This window comes from Ursus arctos, unplaced genomic scaffold, assembly GCF_023065955.2.
Source record: "Ursus arctos isolate Adak ecotype North America unplaced genomic scaffold, UrsArc2.0 scaffold_13, whole genome shotgun sequence".
Classification (NCBI taxonomy): Eukaryota; Metazoa; Chordata; class Mammalia; order Carnivora; family Ursidae; genus Ursus; species Ursus arctos.
In genome coordinates this window covers 60614330-60638682 of record NW_026622797.1, presented here as the reverse complement: position 1 = coordinate 60638682, position 24353 = coordinate 60614330, and the positions used below count along the sequence as shown (strand labels likewise).

The window sequence follows — 24353 nt, the reverse complement described above, 5'->3', positions numbered from 1 at the left end:
CCCCATCTGTACAATGAGAAGACCCCAAGGAAGATTTGTAACACTTTGTTCTCCTGAAGTCTTAGTTTTCCTGTGTTGTATGTGGGTAGGATATGAGTTGGGTAGGGGAAGTGGTTGTCATGTACCTTTCTGAGAATCTAATAAATGGTGTGGATCCTTCTTCTCGTGCAAAATGCACGTATGCATATGGATTCTGACAAAGAGTGGCATAGATTGGCAGGGGCTGTTGCATACTGGAAGTCTGTTCATGGATCCCAGATTAAAACATTTTGCTGTGAGCTGTCCTGGGCATCAGAATCTGAAGGAGTCTCCCTAGTCCCACGTTTTCTTCCAGCATTCTCCTGCTTTACAGCCGTGCTGACTCTACAATAACTGCTGTAGGTTTGGGCTCTGTTGCTCTTTGCAGCCTGAGGTCAGCTGGCCCCACTAATCCTGGTCAGCCCCACCTGGCGCTACTCCCAGCACCGACACTGCACCCCTCAATGTCTTTCCAGCTCATGACCGCCTGCAGCTGCTTGGGCCTGTACATGCCCCATCCCTGGCATGCTTCTTCTTTACCTCCTTCTTAGTTCAAGATCTGTGCACCAAGTTTAGTTCAGTACCTACTTCCTCCAAGAAACTAGTCTTGATCAGCTCTATGTTACAATATTTTCCCTTGTTTTAGAAGTCCTCATCGACTCTGCCACTCCGTTTTCCCCAGAGTTATGTTGTGTTGCCTTCCGTTGCTCTCTGGTTATGTGTTTCCTTAATTAGGAAGTTTTGCAATGGTAGAAGCTGTGTCCGAAGTGTTAGAGCAGGACAGGACATTACCAGCAGGATCCTTAATCTTACTCCACCTCAGCAGATCAGGAGCAGTGACTTGCTGCAGCTGTGATGTGTGTGCCCATGTGCACATTAAGAATATCCCCCAAGGGTCATAGTAGAATCTCAAGGAGGGAGGGAGAGAGGAGAAGGCAGAGAGATCGAGGATCCTTTACTCGGGTGATTCTGATCCCAGCCCACCAGCATTAATCCTTTGGTGCCCCCATTCTGCAGAGAATCACTCACTAATGCAGAACAGCTTCTGACCTAGCCTAAAGTAATAAGTAGGCAACCTGTGTCACCTCTTTCTTGCCCATATGCCTTGGTAAAAATTAAATTAAGCACTCAGTGCAAGAGATTTAGAGGAAGGACAGTAGGCAAAAAGGGAAAAGAGCAATGAGATGGATTGTTCATGCCTCCCCTCTATGCACGCACACCCACACCCACCCCCACCCCCCCCACCCCCCACCCCTACCTACACATACATACACACACCTGCACAAACATGTATCTGTACACAAATACAGATCCTTACACATGCATGCACACACACCTACACATACGCACTCCACAAATACGTTTGTACACATATGTGTATATACATGGAGGCGCATACACATATTTCATTCCCCCATCATGGGGTAGGGGACTATCATGGGACCATTATTTTTTTTCGCAGAATTTCCTCAAAATGTATTTGGTTTGTGGTAGATGCAGATTCGGTATTCTAGAACTGTCTCTTAAAGGGCTGGGTCTCTTGGTGTGTTCACACAGGATCCATGCAGTAAGTAGTAGGATTTTTACTTCTATTTCAAAGAGGAAGAAGGAAAAACTTTATACCGTTCTCCATGGAGATGTCTCACCTATACACAGGTTGACATCTGCTTTACCTATTTCTGTTGACCCCCAGTGTTGGATAATTTCACATAGGCTGCAAAGAACTCTGCAGACTAATTTAGTTGGGTCACTACTTCCCACACAAGAAAGAGGAAGCCCAGAGAAAGGAAATGGGCTTGCCCGGGAAGACAGTGGCAGAGTTGGGACCGGCATGCAGGTCTCTGAAGCCTTGCGTTCATTGGTTGGTCGTCTTTGGTTTTATTGCCCTCACCATGTCTTACATGGTACATGTTTTGTAAGCCTCACTTCTTCTTTTTACAGTTAAGTACTTTGAGCTTCCTGCTGTTTTTCCCTTGCCATATGCACAGACACTCACCCCAACCATCTGGGGAAGGGAAAAGTCATATCTGGCAGCGAATGAGTATGCAGATGCATTCTTTTTATAATTACGCACAAGAAGGTTGTTGAAGGTATGATTTATTTAACCAGCTTCTTCAGAGCTAGATTCCAAAGCCATTCTCATGTTCAGAAAATATTTTATTTTGTAGAAAACTTTCAGGACACTCATTTTCTCAATCTGTGCTCTCACTTTTCAGCGTGCGTCTCTGACTTTAGCAGCTCGCTGAAAGCTGGTACAACACCAGCATTAATGTGACCCCCTGGCTGTATTCTTTCCCTGTCAGTTCCTGTCCTCCAGGCTGTTGCTCATGGTTATATCAAAGATGGGAGCAGCTGGAATCAGATGCCCGTGATGATTAAGATGGTAATTACTGATCATGCCGACACCAGCAATATTAACTAGTGCTTAAATAATTGAAAATGTTACCTATGAGGCAAGCATAGATTCAAGGTGTCAGAATAAAAGGCATTCTCCAGGATATCCCAGGCAATAATGAAATGTTTTCATTCTTGTTTTATTCAGATAATCTGGCTAAAAATTCTCTGTAGAGATAATGAACTTCACCTGCAATCAGTTGTCTTTTTTAACTTCTTTACAAAATAGAATTATGTAATAGTATCTGGAGGAATCCTGTTTTGGGGGAACAAGTCAGTTTTCTTAGATTTGTCAGGTTGTTAGGAGACAATTGCCCCATCTGCCACAGTAGCAGAATGAGTTTGATGATGCTGTATGCTTATCGTGTACCTCATAGTTTAGAAAATCCTTTTAAATTGATCATTTCATTTAATGTCACCTAAAGTATACTGGAGAAAGTAGTTTTACCCCTGTCTTAGGGAGATGTCAGTGTTGGCTGAGAAAGGCTAATTGATTTGCCCAAGTTACACTAGTAGAATGTTGTGAGGTTGGGGTAGAACATGAAATTTTTTTCATGATTTCATAACATTTTCCAAATCTGTAAAGTGGCAGAAAACTCTATAACATACCCTTTGGGAAATGTTTGGGAAAATATTAGAAATACTGTTTTCTCTGGTGGAATCTTCTGAATCTACTCTTCATCAGAAGAGTAAATGGTCACAGGAAGGAAAAACTTTTTAATGGAGAGAGAGAATTTTCTTCATTGGAAGAATGATTGTCTTTACTCTGAAATTTATAACACTAAGAATACAATAATGCTTTGATAACTTCTCACATATAGGATATGACTTGTGCCCTATATTAGGTAGTTCCAATATTTATGTACTGAATTTATAGATCTCTTATGAACTATCCTAAGTATTTTAATCTGGAAAGTATTTCCTTGAGAACTTTGGTGTAGTTCCGTGTACTTCCTTTTTATTTGTTGTTGTTTTTAATTATTACCCCCTCACCAGCACATTGCTGTGCCAGCTCTCTGTGCTTATTGTGAACAGTGCATAGCAAGTCTAACTCCAACACTTTTCCATTGCCCACCATCACGCCACATAACCCATAACTATTCCCTTCTAAAGAGCTAGAAGCTCATATCCAGCTTCCTTAGAGCAAAAGTCCCAACATGTTCCCTAAGATTGGGGTGTATGTGGAGAACTTGTGGCATAAGCCCTTCTGAAGACCACAGACCTTGTGGAGAGCACAAAAGTTTACAAGCTTAGTTCTAGCCCAGTGGGCTAGTGTCAGAGTGAAGGCTTGGTTCCAAGTACAGCACGGTGTCTGCTGCCCAGATTGTCCCTGGGTCCAAGTTCACTTGGACTCAAGTCCAAGTCCTAGAAAGAGGGGGATTCTTTACAAAGAGCAAGAAAGATACAGAAGCATTGTTGGACCGAAACCCCATGGCATTCTGAGTGGACAGTGGCATTGGTGAATTGGCAGTGCTGGCACTTAGAATTTGGGTTGCTTTAGGAAAGGGCACTCGGGCAGTCGCTCCCTCACGGAAGTGGTTTTGTGGCATCTAGGGGGTGGCACAGGCTTTACTGCCACTGTCAGTGATTTTGGCATGAGCTTGCACCCTGGTGTGCACACTGGTAGACTGAGCAACGGACATTGCTGCATGGAGTGGACGCGTGAGAATAATGGCGGCTGAGAGCACAGTCTGATTTGAGAGCCTGTGAGACCAGCCCTGGAATGGTGAGCTGGGCTTCCCTGAGTAGTGGGAGTTTCTGTGGTCACAGGTACGGGTGCAGCCCAGACAAGGAATGCTTTTTAACAGTTTCTGGGACTGCAGTTCTTACTCAAGTGGATGGGGAAACAAGAGTAGACACAAATGATAGGATGTGACTTATTTTGATTAATGAGAAAATATTTATTTTACCAAAGATATATCAACTGAAGTAGTAAGTTTTCAAACATTTAAAGTGTGAGTTTATTTTGGGCAAAAAAAATTTTTTTTTAAATTTTGTTTTAATTGATATACCATTCTAGTCAATCTAACCATTCAGGATTATATATAATATTTATTTTCAGTTCCTGATAAAAATTAACTTTTTACATGAATCCTTCATCTAGATCTCATTTATCTCGCTAGATTTTTTCGTAGCACTCCCTCCTGTAATTTATACCCTATAATTTATTTACTTGTCATGTTTATTATTTGTGATCTGTCTTCCTAGTTAGAAGGTAAGCTCAATGGGGTAAGCATTTTATCTGTTCTGCTTGCTGGTATATCCCAAGTGCTTGTGATGGGGTGGGCACTCGGCAGATACTTGTTAATTATTGTGTCAAGAATCAGTCATTTTACTGCCTATGAAGTTGGAATTATTACATGTGTTTTATTGTTTTGTTTTGTGAGGAGTAGGGGCCTGGAGAATTTTTTTAATGATATTGATCATTGGGCAGATTAAAATATGGGGGAGGGCCTGTAGTGGAAGGCCACTTCTGAATTTGTGATTTCCATCTAATGTTTTTGCCTTTCCTAGGCCATTAGCTCAGAAGCAGATTTCAACCCTGCTCCCACAGACCTGTAAGTAGGTCCTGATGAGATAATCACTCTTACATCTTCCTATCTGTCCCTTTCCTATGCTTTTTTTTTTGGTAAGATTTTATTTATTTATTTATTTATTTATTTATTTGAGAGAGAGAGGGGAGCGAGAGAGAGAGGCAGACCCCTACTGAGCAGGGAGGCAGGGAGCCCGATCCAGTGCTTGATCCCAGGACCCTAGGATCATGACCAGAGCCGAAGGCAGATGCTTAACCGACTGGGCCACCCAGATGCCCCTGTCCCTTTCCTATTCTTAGATAGATCGTTTCATACCTTGGTTATTAAAAAAAAAAAAAGGTGCCGTTTAATTTAAATGAGAAGTGACTGGCAAAGGAAAAAGTGAGGGAACGGGCATAACATGAACCATGAACAATAGTAGAAAAATGTGTTCCATTAGGTTCTGGACGCTTCCTAAGAGTGGGAACATATTTCATTCTAGATGTCACTTTACAATGTGAAGCTTGATTAGTTACTTGATTTAAAGTATTTATGAATAAAACAAAATCGATTTTTCAGGAGTATCGATATAATTCGTTTCTTTATATTAGGATTAGGAAGAAATCCCTCTCAAGATTCTCATTAAAAGGGCACTGCATAGTGAATGTAATGATCAGTGTCTTCCAGGCATCTCTGCAGGGTTACACATCACCTTCTTTGAGGCTTTTATTTCCCTTAGACCTCAGTACATAGAGTGATGGTAATTTAGGAGTCAGATGGGAGATAAGGTGGGTTTGAAGTCTGCAGCCGTTTTTACTCTGGCATAATAATGACGACAGCTAACACTTTCATAGATTTTATTTTCATAGCACTGCTCTTAGTACTTTACTTATATTGACTCATTAAACCCACCCTGGCACCTGTGTTGTGAGGTAGGTAGTCTTATTAACATTATTTTACAGAATGAGGAAACTGAGGCACAGAGAGGTTTACTTGCCCAAGGTCCTATTGCTTGTGGGCTGGGAGTTGAAACCAGACAGTTTGACTACAACATTTGCACTCTTATCCTCGTGTTAAATGCCTCTCTGGAACTAAAAACTAGACTAGATTTTAGAGGGTCCAAAAGAGAAATAGCTATTCTGAATATTTTCCAGAAGATTATTTATTATAGCCAACATTTTAGAAATTACTAAGCAGCTATGAAAGAGATTTTGCATTCCGGAAAATCCCTAGAGTCCCGCTATTCTGTGCTGCTAATACTGGAGGCAGCATAGTCCATGATGAGGGATGTAAACTCTAGCTAGACTTGCCTGGGTTCCAGTCCTGGCTCTGTTGCTTTCTAGCTTGGTGACCTTGGGAAAATTACATTACTTTATAGCTCAAACTTGAGGTTGGATTCATATCTTCTGCTTGGTAGATTACTATAGATGGCATTCCCAGCAATTTCTCCAGAGAGACCAAAAGCTTATTTTTTTAATGGTATAGATAAAAAATATTCTAAGACATTAGATAGTTTCTGAGATGTAAAGAAAATTTTGTGGATATTGGTCGGCAAGCCTGTTTTACTGTGGTAGGCAGTTATCGAAATCATGAGATATAATTTTGGCATGCTTTCTTCATGAAATAAACATGATGGCTTTATTTTCATTAATAGTGTGTAACACTGTATACTAGACGGCCCATGTATGGCTAGGATATCACCAAAGGGCAATAATAGCTTCATTAGAAAATAACTTAAAATTGAACCCCAACATGATATGACCTTAGCTTTTGCACATTGGGGAAACCAGGATTGATAAAGGAAGGGTTCTACTTCAGTCATTGTGAAATATCAAACATGATGGATTTGACAGCCTTTTTCCCCTCGACCTCCCCCACACTATTCTGAAATTCACCCTCCTACTTCTCGAGCTCACCCAAGCCTATTGACTGAGCCAAGAAAACAGACTCCACTTTCCTCCTCTTCTGACTCATGCCAAAAAGTCATGTGGCAATTCAAAACATGTCTCAAATCACCAGACATAATGTGGAAAACTTTCTTGTCCCTGACTTTGGAATATTCTTTAGTATTTTGACATTTGTGTAATCAAGTGATATTTTAGATTTAACTTCATTTCTTCAGCGGCTTTCCCTGACCATTCGCACTCACTGCTCTGTGATGCTGTCACACCATGCTGAGTTATTCAGTGTAGCACCCAGTTGCTATCCCGTGTTTTCTTTGCTTATTTGCTGTTTCTTTCCCCTAGACTGTAAGGTCTATGGGGACATTGTCCGTCTTGTTTTAAACTGTCTCCTCGAGGAGGGAGTGGCCCATAGTGGGAGTTAATATTTTCAGCTGCATAAGTGTTCTGAAAATCCTCCTGCCTTTCGCCTCCTGGGAATCGCGTCTTCAGAGCTCTAGCTCTGATACTCCAGTTAATCAGTGTTCTCTTTCTGCCGCACTGTTTCTGCTCTCTTTCATATCTGTCCACACTTGTTGCTACTCAGTGACCCAGATCCAGAGTCCCTGAGTCCATTTCCATTGTTGCTACCATCTTTTTTTTTTTTTTAAAGATTTTATTTATTCATTCAACAGAGATAGAGACAGCCAGCGAGAGAGGGAACACAAGCAGGGGGAGTGGGAGAGGAAGAAGCAGGCTCCTAGCAGAAGAGCCTGATGTGGGGCTCGATCCCATAATGCCGGGATCACGCCCTGAGCTGAAGGCAGACGCTTAACCGCTGTGCCACCCAGGCGCCCCAATGTTGCTACCATCTTTTTATATAATGTTGACTCATTTCAAATTTGTTGAAATTTAGAAATTTCACTTTTATTTTTCAAAAAATTAATATTTTCCACTTGACTGAATCGTAACAGGGTTGTACAAATTGTTAATGACATTTCTCATCTGTTCTCATAAGACAGCATCTTAAGATTTCCCCAGTGAGATTAGTGATTTTGTACTGTTTACAGATATTTCACTGTGTAATTGGTATTGTGAATAGAAAGCACAACATTCCCATCTTTATTCCCCCTCAAATGTGAATATTTCTCAAAGCTACTTAGTGGTATTAGTTAAAACTAAGGACGAAAAAAATCAGTGTAAAATGTTTTCCCACTAATGATTGGAATTAAGTATACTGACTTTAAAAATTTTTGCTCAAATCAATGTTCTGTGTTCTCTTCGCTAAGTGTAAAGTTTTGATTTTAGTTATTTCAAGTACTCCTTACATTTTCACAGTGCCTCATCTTGCTGCTTAGCTATTCTATATGTAGAGGAAGAAAAATATCTTTTCCTCTACCCTTCTGAGTTCTAGGTCTTTGTATCTCTGCCACAAAAGATGGATTAACAATAAAAAACATATAAACGTCTTTGATATAAATTTTACATGACACGGAGCCTTCATAAGGAAATGAAAACTCAAAGAAGTGATTAAATCTGGGCATTTTTTATGCTAGGTTTGACAAAAAGAGACAATTCTTGGAAAAACGTGCTAGGATAAAACATGGTATGAACTAAGTGTAGTATTGTGGGAGAAACAGCAAAGCCTGTTCATTCAGGCTTCTCCTGGCATCTTGGAGATAAGGATGTTCCTTTCCTCTGTGTGCAGGGAGGGTACCTCCTAGATCAGGGTTTTATGACCTGCTTCTGGAGAATGATAGAAAGTCCCTCTTGCACATGCAGTTTCTCAGCTTCCTTTGGCTTGTAACACTCAGTACTCCAAGGTGCCACATTTTGGTGTAGTATGTCCCGAACCTCCTCACGTATAAAGCAGAACAATGGGATATTGTCTTAAAGTTGAAGACCCTTACCTACAGGGTTTTTGTCAAAGTCAGAGTTTTAAAGTGATGTTATTTTTCAATGAAGATGAAATTTGGATTTCTTTTTGGTCTTTATATCTTGAAATTGTTAGGATTATGTACATTCATCCCAAAGACTTGGGTTGCCTTTTGAGTGACAGAGGAAAGGGATTCTGGAACTTCTGCATCTGTGATGAAAGCCCATTAACTCCCTGAATCAGAACAATTTATAAAAATTCACTTATTAGCAAGTCTTCTAAGAGCAAAGCTCCTTCTAACACAGAGATGAATGGGACATGGTCCCTGCCCCTATAAGTCACACTGAAGATGTCAGTTAATGCGTAGCTTATTAGCCCAGCTGGCGAAACTTAACCTCAATGCCCACCTCCTTCCTTCTACCTTACATCTTTTTTTTTTTTTTAAAGAAAATTATGTTTTAAGAAGTGATAGCTTTTATTACTTGTCATGTTAAAAAACCCCAGACATTTTGCTTTACAAAGTCATTTTAGTCTTCTTTGCACAGATTCCTGGTATATGGTAAATGCTATTTAAATGTTATATTGAAACATTTGTTACATTGTGACAAGGGTGAGAAGATGGTTAGTGAACAGTTAGAATAAATTCTCTGTTATTCATCCTGGTCAGGTCTGTGTTTTCAGGGAAAACCAAATATTTTGTCTGAGAGAATTAGCATGTTTATCACAGGCTTTCCAGATGAGAAGTCAACACAGCCAAGACTGTGGAAGCTCCTGAGTTATGCTTTTGTACCGGCTGGAGACGCAGGCGAACTTCCTGGCTAAAAAAGGTAGGTTCTGGAGGTAGCCTGCCTAAGGGCTTCCTGGTTAAAAAGGGTAGGTTCTGGACGTAGGCTGCCTGGGTTTTCACCCTGGCTTCCATATTGGTTGTGTGACCTTCATGAAGTTCTTCATTTCTTTGAACCTCAATTTCATAATCAGTAAAATGGGTATCAAAGTGGAGCTTTTGGTTAAAAGGCTTCCTGATAAGGATAGCAGATGGAATACATGTCTCCTTCCTTCTCCAGCTGGTATAGGGCTCTGCTTTGACCAAAGTGTAACTCAGAAGTCTTTGCATGTATTGTATTTCTCGTCTGGAAAGCCTTCTCCTTCCTGTCTGCGTCTTCGGGGTCCCTCCACTTAACCTCCCTCCGTCATTGTAGCTGACAGCCAGCTAGCCCTTAGAAGGGCAGTGTGGTGTGCAGTAGGGTGTAACAGGGCTGGAGTTGAGTCCGGACTCAACTCACCAATTCCAGGTTTTTTGGTTTATTTTACCTTAAGCGATTGAGCTTGCTGAGCTTCAGCTTTTTCTTCTGAAAAATGGACCCATTTAATTCTTATGGTGCTAGACCGTGGTAAGAATTAAATGTAATAGTACGTGCACTCCTAGCCTCCTTATGTAGCCACTTGAACTATAGTGCTTCCCCAGTTCTCATGCTTCTTGCAGATGTAAGATACACATCAGCTCCTCAAGGGAAAAAAATAGTAGTATATTAATGAATATATCACTTTAAGGTGCCACCTCAATTTTAGGAATTTAAAATGAGAAAAAAATTATGCATCACTCAATAGAAGAAGATTCCAAATATCTTGTACTATTAGGATACTGCAAACGTGGACGTTATATCTTACTTTGTAAGTTATTTGAAGGGTGGAGCCTTTTTAATTCTTTTATGTCTGCCATCACATTCTGTTCAGTGATTACTGGAAATACATTAAGCCTTTAGGAGATATTTGAATGAACGAAGAGTCTGTGTTTAAAATTCAACAGGAAGACTGTTTCTTCTTTTGAAAATGGAGTTTAGATTATATCTAGATTATAGGTTGGGGACCTGTAAACTATAAATTTTCCATCTGTTAAAAGACAATCATTAATCAGAGGAGAATGTTCCTTTCCTGTCTGATGAAGAACTTTTTCATAGATAATTTTCTAATGAAATAAAATAGTAATGTGAGGCACACTGATTATTTTTTGCCATACAATTATTTATCATACACGTCATTTGTATACTAGAAACCATTGTGCCATGTATAAAGATGCAGATGGGTGATCTCATTTTTCAGTAGTGTAAGAGCTATAAGAAATTCTTTAATAAAAAGTTTTTATGGCAACATTTTTTAAAAGCACCTTAGGATGTTATAATTGCCGGTTGGGTTATTTTGACAAGACGGTGTAACTGATCCAAGCATTTTATGTTTCTATTCATAGACGAGTGATAGAGCTAGAAATTAAATTAAAGTGAGAGCTGGAAAGGGCTGTGCTAATGTCATGGGAGGAGGTGCCTTAAACACTGTATTTTAGCCTGCTTCCCAGGCTCTCCAGCTATATTCATGAGGTGACTAGATACTTCATCCTTGTTCTTATTAGAGAAATGTTTGATATTCAGTGCAGCATTTCAACCTTCTTAGGGCATGAATTTCATAATATAAACCAAAACAATGTGATTCAATATATGCAAATACTCTGGCATTAAGATCTCATGTTCTTCATTCTCAAATGGAGATACACTGTACTTTTACTTTTCCTGACTTGGGAATTTTGTGAGCATAATGGTTGTGCCAAGGGAGTCAAGACAGGGAGCAAGATTGATGTGGATCCTGCCTATATAGACAGGATGACCAAGTAATTTGTTATACAAACTGGGAGACAAGAGAGGACAATTGGGGGTGCAATTAGTAATTACACTGGGACAGTAGGCAGAACTGTGATTACCCCTCAGGTGAATGGTCACCCCACTTAAGGAGCTCACTGCCTGGGGCTGGGACTATGGGAAGAAATGAGGCTGAGGCAATAGATTGTGCCTTCTCAAACAAGTAATTACACAGAGTGCTGATTATGCTGTATGGACGCGTAGGTGCTATTGGACCATGTACGAGAATTATTAACTCAGACCGGAGAAGGGGGGGATCAGGGAAGGCTCCCCCAGAGAAAGTGACATCTGAGGTTTGCAGGATGGATATGAGCTAACCAGGCAAAGCAGAGGGGTAGAAAGTCCTAGGCAGAGAACACGAGAGTACCAAAGCCCTGAAGAGAGAGAATAGTTCAGCGTGGATGAGTAGATCTGCATGACTGACCAGAAAACAGGAAGTCCGGTGGCAGGACACAATGCTGGAAATGTTGGCAGGGGTCCATGGAAGGGAATTTGACTTTATACCCACGGTTTTAAGCAGAACAGATGGCTGAGGGCTTTTGCCTGTATTCATTTGAGGGCCACGTACCCGGGTGTCTTGGCTGGAGCTGGGTCTCCACATCCCCCAGCATGTGGCAATGGGTGGCGGTTCCTCCCTTCCCCTGTGGGTGGATCCAGCAGCAGGACTGAACTGGAAAGAGTGTGGACATTTGTGGTCATTGTGTGACATACTGGTGGGGTTACCTGTAGAAGGCAGCTTGGTAGAAGGCACCCCCTTAGGAAGATAATCACCTGAAATGAGGGAGAAAGCTTGCCGGTGCAGATAGGCTGACCTTGGAAGAAGAGTCTTGGAAGGTGGCAGGTGCTGTAGGCACAAGCCCAGTACTTCTACACTCCGGACCTTCATCCCTGTGCTCGGGCCCCCACAGTACTTATGAAACCTAGGAAGGAGAGCGTTCTGGTGGAACACAAACTATATGCCTAGGAGTCTATGCAGTTCCCCAGAGGGAATGTCCTCAAAGAGGGGGGGGTGTTACACATGGAGGAAGGTGAGCATGACTGGAAAGGTGAAAGCAGGGAGCCAGGTACTCCTAGGGAGCAGCTGCCTGAGGCCAGGGCTCCTGTGAGGTTGGTGCGTTTTCAGAGTCACCTGTGGGCCAGCTTTGAGCAGAGCACGAGCTGTCCCAGTCCTGGAGACGGGGTGGTCAGTGGGCATGGCACAGCCTGGGAGCTGAAGGAGCTCGAAGAGACTGGCAGATGGAGTCAGCAGTGGCTGGAGAAGGCTCATCTCCACGATGGAGCAGAATGATGGCAAGGCCCCGCTCCTACTGGGCCGTGCCCACCCTCGGGACCTGTGTAAGTCTAGGGCCGCCCTAACAAATCCCACAGACTGGGTGGCTTAATTTATTTCCTATTGGTTCTGGAGGCTTCAAATTGGATATAAAGATGTTGGCTTTCTTCTGAGGCCTGTCTCCTTGGCTTGTAGATGGCTGTCTTCTTGCTCTGTCCTCACATGCTTGTTTCCTCTGTGCTTCCATGTGTCCTAACCTCATAAGGACTTGCATTAGAGCTCACCCAGATAACCTCATTTTACCTTAATTACCTCTCTAAAGACCTTACCTCTAAACGTCACATTCTGAGGGAATGGGGTTAGGGCTTGGATGTGTCAACTTGGCGGGGACACAGTTCAGCCCTAACGGGGTCGTCCTTGGGAGATACCAGCTGGCGGTGGTTGCAGGTGCTAATCCCCTGCTGGTGGTTTCTGTGGGTCAGGTGGGCCTAGGGCCATTTGAGTCCCCTTTAGAACAGCCTCAGGTGTGTTATGGTCCAGTTTTTGACTTCCAGTGGTCAAGATATTACTAACGTAGTAACTTACTCTGTCTTTGGCCATTTTATTATTTTTTTTTAATTAAAAAAATTATTTATTTGAGAGAGGAAGAGAGAGAGTGAGTGGTGGGGAGGAGCAGAGAGAGAGAGAGAGAGAGAAAGGAGCAGACTCCTTGCAGAGCAGGAAGCCTGATGCAGGGCTTGATCCCAGGACCCCGGGATTATGACCTGAGCCAAAGACAGACGCTTAACCAACTGAGCCACCCAGGCGTCCCTCCTTGGACATTTTCGATTATTGGAAACTTCCTTCATTTCGAGTTGGGGTTGATGTTGTCTTAGCTCTCCAGCCCTGGTACTTTGTGCTCACAGCTATTGGTCTTGATCTTCCCAGCACTTCAGGGTGTGACTGTGTTCTGGAATATATTCCCTTTGTTAGCATTAATTGTGTTTTAGAGGATGACCTCTGGAGCCGGCCTGCTGGGTTGGAAGCCTGGTTTCAGCACTTCCCAGTTGTGTGGCTTTCAGCAAATTACCTGACCTCTTTATGCCTTAGGATCTGATCCATAGGGGATAGTAAAAGGCCTAATGAATTAAAGAAGGTAAGGAAAGCACTTCTGTGCTGGACACTCACTGAGCGCTGTCGTCTTCATCATCACCATGGCCTCCCTGTAACGTGGTGCTGAGGGACAGCTGCACCGCCACACGCGATGTCCCCCACCCTTCTCCTGATGGCACCTGAGGGTCCTAGCAATTTTTCTTTCTCCAGCCTCTTTATTTATTTATTTTTTTAAAGATTTTTATTTATTCATTTGAGAGAGAGAGCAAATGAGAGCATGAGCAAGGGGGAGAGGCAGAGGGAGAGGGAGAAGCAGACTCTCCACTGAGCAGGGAGCCAGACATGGGCCTCGATCCCAAAACTTGCGGAGATCGTGACCTGAGCTGAAGGCAGACGCTGAACCTACTGAGCCACCCAGGCACCCTCTCCAGTCTCTTCATGAGGTGTCTTTTATTGGACTTTCTGTCAGCTAGTAAGAACAACCAATGTTTATCAAGTTTGAAAGTGATTTTTCGCTTTTAGTTTTACCGCATACTGGCCCCGAGAGGTATAGTTTATTATTGTCCCGATGTCGTATATGAAGAAGCGGAGTCTTGGAAATAATTGACTTGCCCTAAGTTATTATGCCTGGTAAGTGCTGAATTGGGACACAAATAGAAATCTCCTTTTCTTGTTTACCCTTGTTTTTAATTACGCACATTAAAGTACATGTTTATTGTAGAAACATTAGAAAAATACAGATGACCAAAAGTTTTAAAATCTTGCACATGACAGTAATAATTGTTAATATCTAAAATATGTATTTTTACAAAAGCAGTTTTACATACTACAATACGTATTTTATTACTCGTTTTCTCTTAAAACATGTAGTTTTTCATGTTATGTATGTATCTACATCATCATTTTAAATTATTGCTTGGTTTTCAGTTGAAGGATAAATGCTATTTAACTCAATCCCTAACATACAGATTGCTTCCAAGTTTTGCTCACATAAACAATTCTCCAGTGAACCCCCTTGTACATATACCTTTGCACACTTATCTGATTATTTCCATAGGTTGGGTTTTTAGATGTGGAAATTCTAGATCAAAGGTTGTGCCCATTTTAAGGCCTTTGATACAGGTTTACAGATCGCCATCTGGAATGAGTACCCGTTTAAACACCTGCCTACGTGGATAAGAGCATCATTTTCCTTGTTCCCATGAGCCGTCCTCATTCTTTACCAAGGTGATTGGTAGGAAATGGCAACTTTTGATTTGTTTGCATTTTTATTACTAACCAGAGAGAACATTTTTATGTTTACTGTTCCTTTATGTCTCTGCTTCGGTGATTTGCCTGTTTACGCTCTTGTCCTTTATTTCCTATGGAGCTATTCATCTTCTCCTTATTGATGCGCAAATACTTTATATATTGAAAATATTAATGAATTGTCTTCTATCTCGTGCTCTTTTGACAGCTCTTCAGAGTCGTGCAGATTCCTCACGTGACTCTTGAGCTCTCCTTCCTCCATTCTGATAATTGTTTCTTTAATGAAATACAGGAACATTTCTTGATCCCTGTTAACCTCCTTGTGTCAGATTCTACCTGAGGCTGACTGTGTCATCCAGCACGTTCGGTTTCTCTCCCAGCTCTGCTCTTATCTGTACTTCTGCCGAGTGCACCCTCCATCCAGGATACTTCCACCCAGGAGGCGGGGAAGGAGAGTCAGACTAATGTTTGAGGACCGCTGTGTTCCAAGCACGGCTGTAGATGCTTTGCTTTCAAGTATGTCGACATTAAATAGCGCCGAAGACTGGGAAGCTCTGCCCCCATCCTTCATGGATGTTGGCTCTCCTTTCCTGTTAGAGGTGTGGTTACCTGTCCGTCACCTTATTTAAAACAATTGATGCTTCAGGGTGTTCCCTAATTTATAGAGTTTGCTCTCTTCCTTTACAAATATCTATTTATCTGGGACGATTGTGCAGGGCCAGCTTACACTGGCTGTCACCTGGCAGCCTTTGGTGAGATCCATCTGCAAAAGATATTTCACATTTTTTCCCTCTCTCATAGGATTATAACTCAGCATATCATTACATACATAATTGTGTCTTCTTATGTTGTAAAGAACTTACCGATTATATGTCTTCTACAATTTTCACCTAATCTATACATTGCAATCTTCGATATGTCGGTAAAAGTAGTAGTTCTATGGTTTTTGATAAGGTTTAGGAGTAGAGCAGAATTATGAAGACTGCAAGCTTTGGCGTCAGACAGACTAGGATTTAATCCCCAGCACCATCAATTTCTTCCCAGTCCTGTCACTTTTGGTGAGTTACTCACCAGGTTTCTTTTTTTTTTTTTTTTTTTTAAGATTTTATTTATTTATTTGACAGAGAGACAGCCAGCGAGAGAGGGAACACAAGCAGGGGGAGTGGGAGAGGAAGAAGCAGGCTCCCAGCGGAGGAGCCTGATGTGGGGCTCGAACCCAGAATGCCGGGATCACGCCCTGAGCCGAAGGCAGACGCTTAACCACTGAGCCACCCAGGCGCCCCACTCACCAGTTTTCTTGTCAATAAAGTGACCGTAATAATATCATCCACATAAAGTTATTGGGAAGATTAAATGAGATTATGCATGGAAAGTTCTTCTTAGTGTAAGAGCAGTCAAAGAAAGCTTTTGGCTCATGGTAGTAGGCAAAGTGGTTATTATTTTGAATTACTTTAATTTTAATTTTTTAAAAAGATTTTACTTATTCGTTTGAAAGGGAGAGACAGAGAGCATGAGTGGGGGCGGGGAGGGGCAGAGGGAGAAGGAGAGGCAGACTCCCCGCTGAGCAGGGAACCCAACCCAGGGCCTGATCCCAGGACCCTGGGACCATGACCTGAGCCAAAGGCAGATTCTTAACCAACTGAGCCTCCCAGGCACCCATCGAATTATTTTTAATTAAAACTTACAATAGCAGTTGTTTAATAGAAAGTTCTTAAAGTTATAATCTCAGGACTATGTTCTAAATGATAAGTCTTTTATTTTATATATTAAAAGGGTTGTAAGGTTTTGTAAGAATGGGGCAATTTTCTTCTTTTGGCCTAAATTTGTATTTAGGTAGTAAACTGCACTTTAATCACACATTAGACCTTTTCTGTTACAGTTAAGTCATCTCACTTCTTTTTACTGGAGGGAGAGCTTAGTTATCTTTACTCTCTGAAATGGCAAGCAAGCGTGCTTGTTAATTTTCAGGAATGATTATTCTATATAGGAAAATATGCCAGTGGGGTACCCTTAAATGTTTGCCTTTTAGACTAAAGGGATACCTAATCTCATTTATTAAATACCACACAGTGATGTACTGGTGTGAAAAATATACTAATTTACTGGTATTAAAAATATACCAATTTATGAAATAATAAGCATTAAAGATAAATTATCACCATATGTAATAAATTAATAAAATAATGATTGAGACTGTTGCATGTGTCGTAGTTCTTTTATGCTTAGAAGTAACATTTCCTTTTAAGATGTATTAACTTGATATAATTTGTTGATTGGGGTCAATAAGCCCTTTAGTTTATTGAAGAATCATCTAATGTAACTAGTGTTTCACAGTAAAGACTTATACCTATAATTCATATTTTTAAAAGTCTCTTGGCTTTCTTCCTATAAACCAACTCTTTATCTCTTGCATTTTATATCTGCCTGCTTGGAAGCTGGTGAGGGGCACCTGGCTGGTTCAATGGGTTAAGCCTCCGACTCTTGATTTTAGCTCAGGTCATGATCTCAGGATCCTGCGATCAAGCCCTAAGTCAGGCTCTGTGCTGGGTGTGGAGCCTGTTTAAGATTCTCTCTCCCTCCCCCCCCGCCCCTCCCCCCTTTAAAAAAAAGCTGGTGATACTTCCCTTTAATTACTATAAATTGCTGGGATCAAGAATAACTAATATTTTTAAAACTTGTTAAGTATTTTTATTTTTTTATTTTTTATAAAGTTTTTATTTTTATTTATTTGAGGGAGAGAGCAAGAGGGAAAGCATGAGTGGGGTGGAGGGGCAGAGGGAGAGGGACAAGCAGACTCCCCACTGAGCAGGGAGCCTGACTCAGTGCTTCATCCCAGGACTGGGAGATCATGACCTGAGCTGAAGGCAAGATTAGTGTATATCTTAATTACACTTAATTGGTGTAATTAAGGTAGCTTAATTTTTAGTTATGTTTGTTTGATTACATTAACCAAGACTAGTTCATCTAGGCTTTCTTTCTTTGCAAGTACACTTAATTGGTGTGATTAAGGTAGCTTAATTTTTAATATCTTATGTTTGTTGGTTATATTAACCTAGATTACTCTATCTAGATGGCCTTTCTTTTCCACGTAACCTGTAAGATACTTACTTTTTTTTTCTTTTCCCTTTCACACTATTATGGTTTAATAATATTTTTTTTTCCTTTGAAAATACTATGTTTTCAATGTTCACTTCAAAAAAATCTAAGCAGGGGTGCCTGGGTGGCTCAGCTGTTAAGCGTCTGCCTTCGGCTCAGGTCATGATCCCAGGGTCCTGGGATGGAGCCCCGCATCAGGCTCCCTGCTCAGTGGGGAGCCTGCTTCTCCCTTTCACACTCCCCTTGCTTGTGTTCCCTCTCTTGCTGTCTCTCTCTCTGTCAAATAAATAAATAAAATCTTAAAAAAAAAAAAAATCTAAGCAAAGCTCTGGCAACCTTGACACATTTTAATGAAAATAAAACTATAAAGGTTTAACCTTATCAATCTTGCGTACCAAGCAGATTATATTTGCAAAGAAACCAGTAAAAGAGGGGATTCTACCAACGAACATTTCCTAGGCTTGAGGCCAATGAATAATTTTGATATGTCAAAGAATTGCTGTAGTTTTGAGAAGTGTTTGCTGCATTTCCCGAGGTAAATGCAAGCTTTTGCTGGAGAGCTTGGAGTGGGGCCCTGAATCATCCCAGGCTGCCGGGTATTCTACAGAACATTCTTGGGAGGATTGCTGCTATACATATTTTTGACATTAAAAAAAATTTATACTTAGCATGCAAACTACATTAGCAAAAAATGAAACAAAAGTAAAAGTCCCCCTGCATACCTGCCACCTGAGCAATTCACTGTGCGATTCATATTTGTATGTATAATAAAGGGAGACACATTGATGTTTACTGAGACCCTGTGATTTATGTGCCATTCGTTTTTAACAGCCCTGTGACAAGGTGCTATTATCTGTATTTTTGGAAAATGACAAAATGGAGATTTGAAAAAGGTTAAGTAACTAGCCCTTGGTCACATGACATCAGGTTGATGTAAGAATGTGGCTCCATTTTATAAAGTATTTGTTGTATTTTGTGTTTGCAAGCTACATTTATTTGGTTGTATTTTTAGCTACAAAGACTGAAGTGTGTGTTACTACTCTTTTGGGGGACATTGCATGTTTTAAGAAGTATCGCAGCCCATCTTTACACTGATCAGTGGAAAGCACTCTATCTGCCTTGTGTTTTTATAGTAGCTATGCTGCAGAGGAGATCCCTTCTTTCCCAAGTTCATTAAGCTGAGCCAGGAAGCTGATCAAAAGATACTTAAAATTTAAGCACGTGTTTTCTTAATGATTTTTATAAATATATTTCATGCCTTTAAGTGATATTTAGTGATGTCAGTAAATTCTCTCTTTACCAAAATAATATCTTTATACGTTCAGTGGTTGACCACTAAGCCACAGGCATAAATAGCATTTGTCTCCTCATATAATGAATTTGTGTGGAAAACCAGTTAAAACTGAGTCTTTAGGAGCTTGGCCTTTTAAAGAATGTAGAGGAAACAACACTAAATGTCATAAAACTATGTATGTTGGTTATCTAACCCTGGTTTCTGGGGAGTCTTTGGAGTGCATTTTCCCCTAGAAGCAATAGCTAAAATTTAAATGATGGTCAGGTTTTCAGAGAAGCTCAAAATAAATGAGTATGTGTATCTCCTGTGTTTTTAAAGCAGCGAGGTTCCTCCCTTTTTTCCCAAACAAAATCTTATGTAGGACCTTAATTGAATTTCTTGGGGATCATTCACCCCCAGTTGACTTAGCTTAAATAAACAAGGTATTTTTTACGAGGCTCTGATTTGTTTTGTGAGCCCCCATGGGGCCGGGGGGGGGGGGTGCATGGAAGATCCAGAATGTCCTCTCTTTCTGTCTCTTGCCTCTTTTTCTCTGTATACTTGCTGCTTTTCCCTGCATAATTACTTTCTTGGTTTCCTAATCCACATGGCAGAAAACAGAGCTGAGACTAAGGTGAGACAGGTGAGGTGCAGAATTTAAGAGAGTACTGGAGAACTCAGTGATCCAGGTAAAATACGGATTTTTAAGTTTGTGGAGCATTTATTCAGTTCTACCAATATCTGGTTTAATTGCTTCACCTGATAAATCATCCGTTCAGCTTCAACTTTGCTAAGCAGATAAAAATGTTAAATTCTATACAATAAGCATGTATCTTACGTTCACTTATTTAAATGAGATTTATACAGATTAAAAGATTATTTAATTTTGGTCTCAGTAAGACCTTGATATTTTTCAACGTTTAATCAAGTACAATTATCATAGTTAGATTGTGCAATATCCCCCTAAATGTTCATATATTAACTTGTGTTTTTTTAAGTTTTTATTTAAATTCCAGTTAACATATACAGTGTAATATTCATTTCAGCATACAATTTAGTGATTCAGCACTTCCATATAACCCCCGGTGCTCATCACAGCAAGTGCGCTCCTGAAGCCCCATTACCTATTTCACCCATCGCCCACCCGCCTCCCCTCTGGTAACCAGCAGTCTGTTCTCAGCAATTAAGAGTCTGTTGCTTGGTTTATGCCACTCTCTCTCTTTTTTCCCCTATGCTCTTTTGTTTCTTCAATAACATATATGAGTGAAATCATATGGTATTTGTCTTTCTCTGACTGACTTATTTCACTTAGCATAATACTCCCTAGCTCCAACCACCTCATTGCAAATGGCAAGATTTCATTCTTTTTTATGGCTGAGTTTTATTCCCTTATCTATATCTACCACATCTTCTCAAAGTAAATAACATTTTAATGCCATGTTTCAAAGTTGATGATAAGCAAAATGTCAGAATTTTAAGTAGAGGTGGGATTAGTGTAAAAGAGCCACCAATATCATTCCCTGTATTGTTTTCTGTTTGCAAGTGAGCAGCCCCACTGATCTGGAGACTGATGGTTCCAATTCTAAATCCCAGAGAAGGGCTCTGATTAGCTGAGCTTGGGTTAGGCCCAGTCTCTTAGACCAGTCAGTGAAGGCCTGGTGGTGGGAGGTGTTGATTGCCAACAGCACCTTGTAGGAGGCCGAGGCACAGTACCAGGTGTCCACTCTACGAAAGTACCAAGTTCATGCCTGTGAGGAGACCGACTATGGTTGAGTGAGATAAGGAACTTGACGCTTGGTCTCTCTTTCTCCCTACCTTAAGGTTTCTCCGTAGACACCAGCACTGGACTTACCGATCACTGAAGGGGAGAGTTGGGCCCACTTGAACAGGGAATTCAATGTCAGCCAACCAGTGAGTTAGTGCCAGCCATGTATAAGGCCCAGGAGACAAGTACTCGGTATATTTGGTCAGGATAATAGCTGATGAGTGCAAGTAGATGCTATCCCTCAGGCAGGAAACCAGAGGGGTTTTGATGTTCGGGAAAGGCTGATTTTGTAAACTGGCGATTACTCTTATACAGTGGGCCAAAGAGTAGGACGTTCTCTTTTGTTCCTTTGGGAACTCTGGCACCTTTCCAGTAACCTTCAAACTACAGCCAGAACCATCTTTTTAAAATGCAGATCTCATCATGCCAGTCTCTTGCTTTAAAACCTTTTGTAGACTCCCACTGATTTTAGGATAGAAACCATTATTCCTTTTTTTTAAAAAGTAATTTCTCTGCCCAGTGTGTGGTTCAAACTCATGACCCTGAGATTAAGAGTCACAAGAGCCACTGACTGAGCCAGCCAGGTGCCCGGAGACCCGTATTCTTAATACTGCTTGTGTGGCCTGCTACCAGGCCTCTAATAGGCCCCTGCTTCTTTCTGCCTTAGGGCCTTTGCACAGGCTGTTGACTCTGCCCAGGGTACCTCCCAGCAACTCTTCCGCCTCCCGCTCCCCCAGCTGATCTTTTAGAGAGCAGCTCAGATGTTCCATTCTCAGGGAAATCCATTCTCTGATTACACAGGATGAGCCAAGTCCTCTGCTATATTAAAACAATAATCAATCATAGATGACAAAAAACAACAGCAATAATAACAGCTAACATCACGTGACGTGAAATTCTGAGAATTTCGGTTTAACCCTCACAACAATAGTGTGAGGGAGGTGTTACTATTTTTAGGACGAGGAAACTGCATAAAGTCCATTGCATTTATCACAATTATGATGAAAGAATGAATTATGTGGGCCCTGGCAGTGGCTGGGATGGGGCTGAGGACAGCCTTTTGTTTAGAAGGAAAGGGCTAGGAGCGGGTCTCGAGGCTGTGTTTGTGGGGCAGAGCACGCCATGCCCTGGGTGGTGTGCTTACTCGGGATGGCTTTGAGAAGAGATCAGTGATGATTGTGAAGGCTAAAATACTCTCAAGCCACTCCATGCTGTCCACCATGGCCCACTGTCAGCCCTATGAAAGGAGAAACTCATGTATTAGCTGTTGTATCCTAGGAGCTCAGCTCTGGGCCTAACATAAAAAAGTAGTTTCTCAATAAATATTTGTTTTATGAATCATTAAAAAAAAATCTCCAAAACTTCGGAGGTATTTTTGAGCAAGCTGCATCTGAATTCTATCCTAAAGGTATAGCACTGATGAAGGGGGTTGTTCCCCAGGGGTTTTATTTGATCTTGGACTAACTGGTGGATGCCCAGGACTTGAGGCAGACACATGTGTGACCCCGTTTAGGGAACAGGCGAGCCAAGGGAGCAGATGTCTGACCTCAGGAGTGCTGGTCCCTAGAGTGAGGCAAGGCCGGAAGGAGCATTCTTTTTTTTTTTTTTTTTTTTTAAAGATTTCATTTATTTGACAGAGAGAGAGACAGCCAGCGAGAGAGGGAACACAAGCAGGGGGAGTGGGAGAGGAAGAAGCAGGCTCCCAGCAGAGCAGGGAGCCCGATACGGGGCTTGATCCCAGGACCCTGGGATCACACCCTGAGCTGAAGGCAGACGCTTAATGACTGAGCCACCCAGGCGCCCCCGGAAGGAGCATTCTGTCCCAAGTGGAAGTAGGTCAGAGTCTCACGCTCTTTACGTAGGTGATCACAAAGGCTCATTTGTGGAGGGGAATGTGTTACCTTTGTAGTTTTGGGATCATGCATATGGGAGGCTGAGATGAGTACATTCTAGAACTCAGAATAGTCTGGTCCTTTGATGCCATTGGGCTCAGAAAGGGGCCTTGAATGTAATTACTCTTAATTCACAGAAAAAGAACTACCTTATATGCTTCCAATCCATATAGCACTACCCTTGGGCTTGTGATTATACCTCTAATGGGCTGTGAGCCGCCCTAAGAGCTAGATACCTGAAGAGCAATGCTAGCCTTTCTTCTTATCGTTCTGCTCCTGCGGCCCTGCCAGGGTGTTCTAGCCCTGAATCCGGTTTTGGATTCTGAGGAGGGGAAAGGCAGGAAACTGATCCTTGGCCTTATGGGAAGAGGTCAACGCCCTGAGTTAGGAAGAAATCCACATCCCCTCCCCTGCCCCCCCCCCCCCCAGGAAAAATGCAAGGAAGCAGGAGGAGGGAGAGAGGTCTGGCTGAGTGAAGCAGACACACTTCATGTAAGGGAAACTTAAAATACAAGGTATAGCTAATAAACTTAAAATACAAAAACAAATGTTACTTTTGCCAAACCAAGATTATAATCCAAGGACACAATTGTATATAAGTATATATGGTGAATAGTAAATAATATATGGTAAGAATAGTAAATAATAAATAACAATAGACCTTTTCAGAGGCTACTCATTCTTTAACTCATTTTAATTCACCTTTAAAATGGTGTCCATTTCACTAAACTTTGTAGAATATAGAATATTCTAATTAGATAGCTTCTTTTATTTATTTTTATTTTTATTTTTGTGTAGCCCAGTGTGGGTCTTGAACTCATGACCCTAAGATCAAGACCTGAGTTGAGATCAAGAGTTGGACACTTAACTGACTGAGCCACCCACATGCCCATTAGATAATTTCTGAGGAGAGCTAATTTAGTGAGTCGGTCTCCAAACAGCAAGGGAATTTAATTCATCTTATGATTTCTAATTATATTTGGAATGTCTAAAAAATACCAAGTTAAAAGTGTCCTTCAATTTTGGATTATTTTAACTTTCAGGATTCTTGTTCTCCTATTGTCTAGTTATTGGAGCATTTACAAGACTTTCAAAAAGATAAGGGTTGTTTTTTTTTTTTTTTCACCTCTCTGTAATAATATTCTTTTGCCATTTTAAAGTTCAAGTGTCCATCGCTGTTAGTGTTTGTATTAGCCTGGAAGAGCCTGGAGTTTATAACCTAGATTCTGGAAAGAAACTGTAGCAGCGATAGGTTGCTAAGAAAGTCTCTCAGCTAATTAAACAACGTGCCTTGAATTATTCTGAGCCTCTGTACTGCTCAGTCATACTGGATCAATTGAAAATGATGC

General features: G+C 41.3%; 1 protein-coding gene across 14 annotated transcripts in view; it reads left to right on the top strand.

The window, feature by feature from the left end:
• Nucleotides 1-24353, top strand: part of KLHL32 (kelch like family member 32) — a 253190-nt gene that overhangs the window by 19573 nt on the left and 209264 nt on the right. For 2 of the 14 annotated variants that reach the window (XM_048225968.2, XM_048225963.2), the window contains exons 1-2: nucleotides 3366-4138; nucleotides 4927-4970. The exons of 10 other annotated variants lie outside the window; for them this stretch is intronic. The gene's annotated coding sequence lies outside the window, so the exon portion shown is untranslated. Of the gene's footprint in view, nucleotides 1-3365; nucleotides 4139-4926; nucleotides 4971-24353 lie in introns of those variants that run through there. 2 more of the 14 variants (XM_048225967.2, XM_044388869.3) reach the window with 1 other exon arrangement.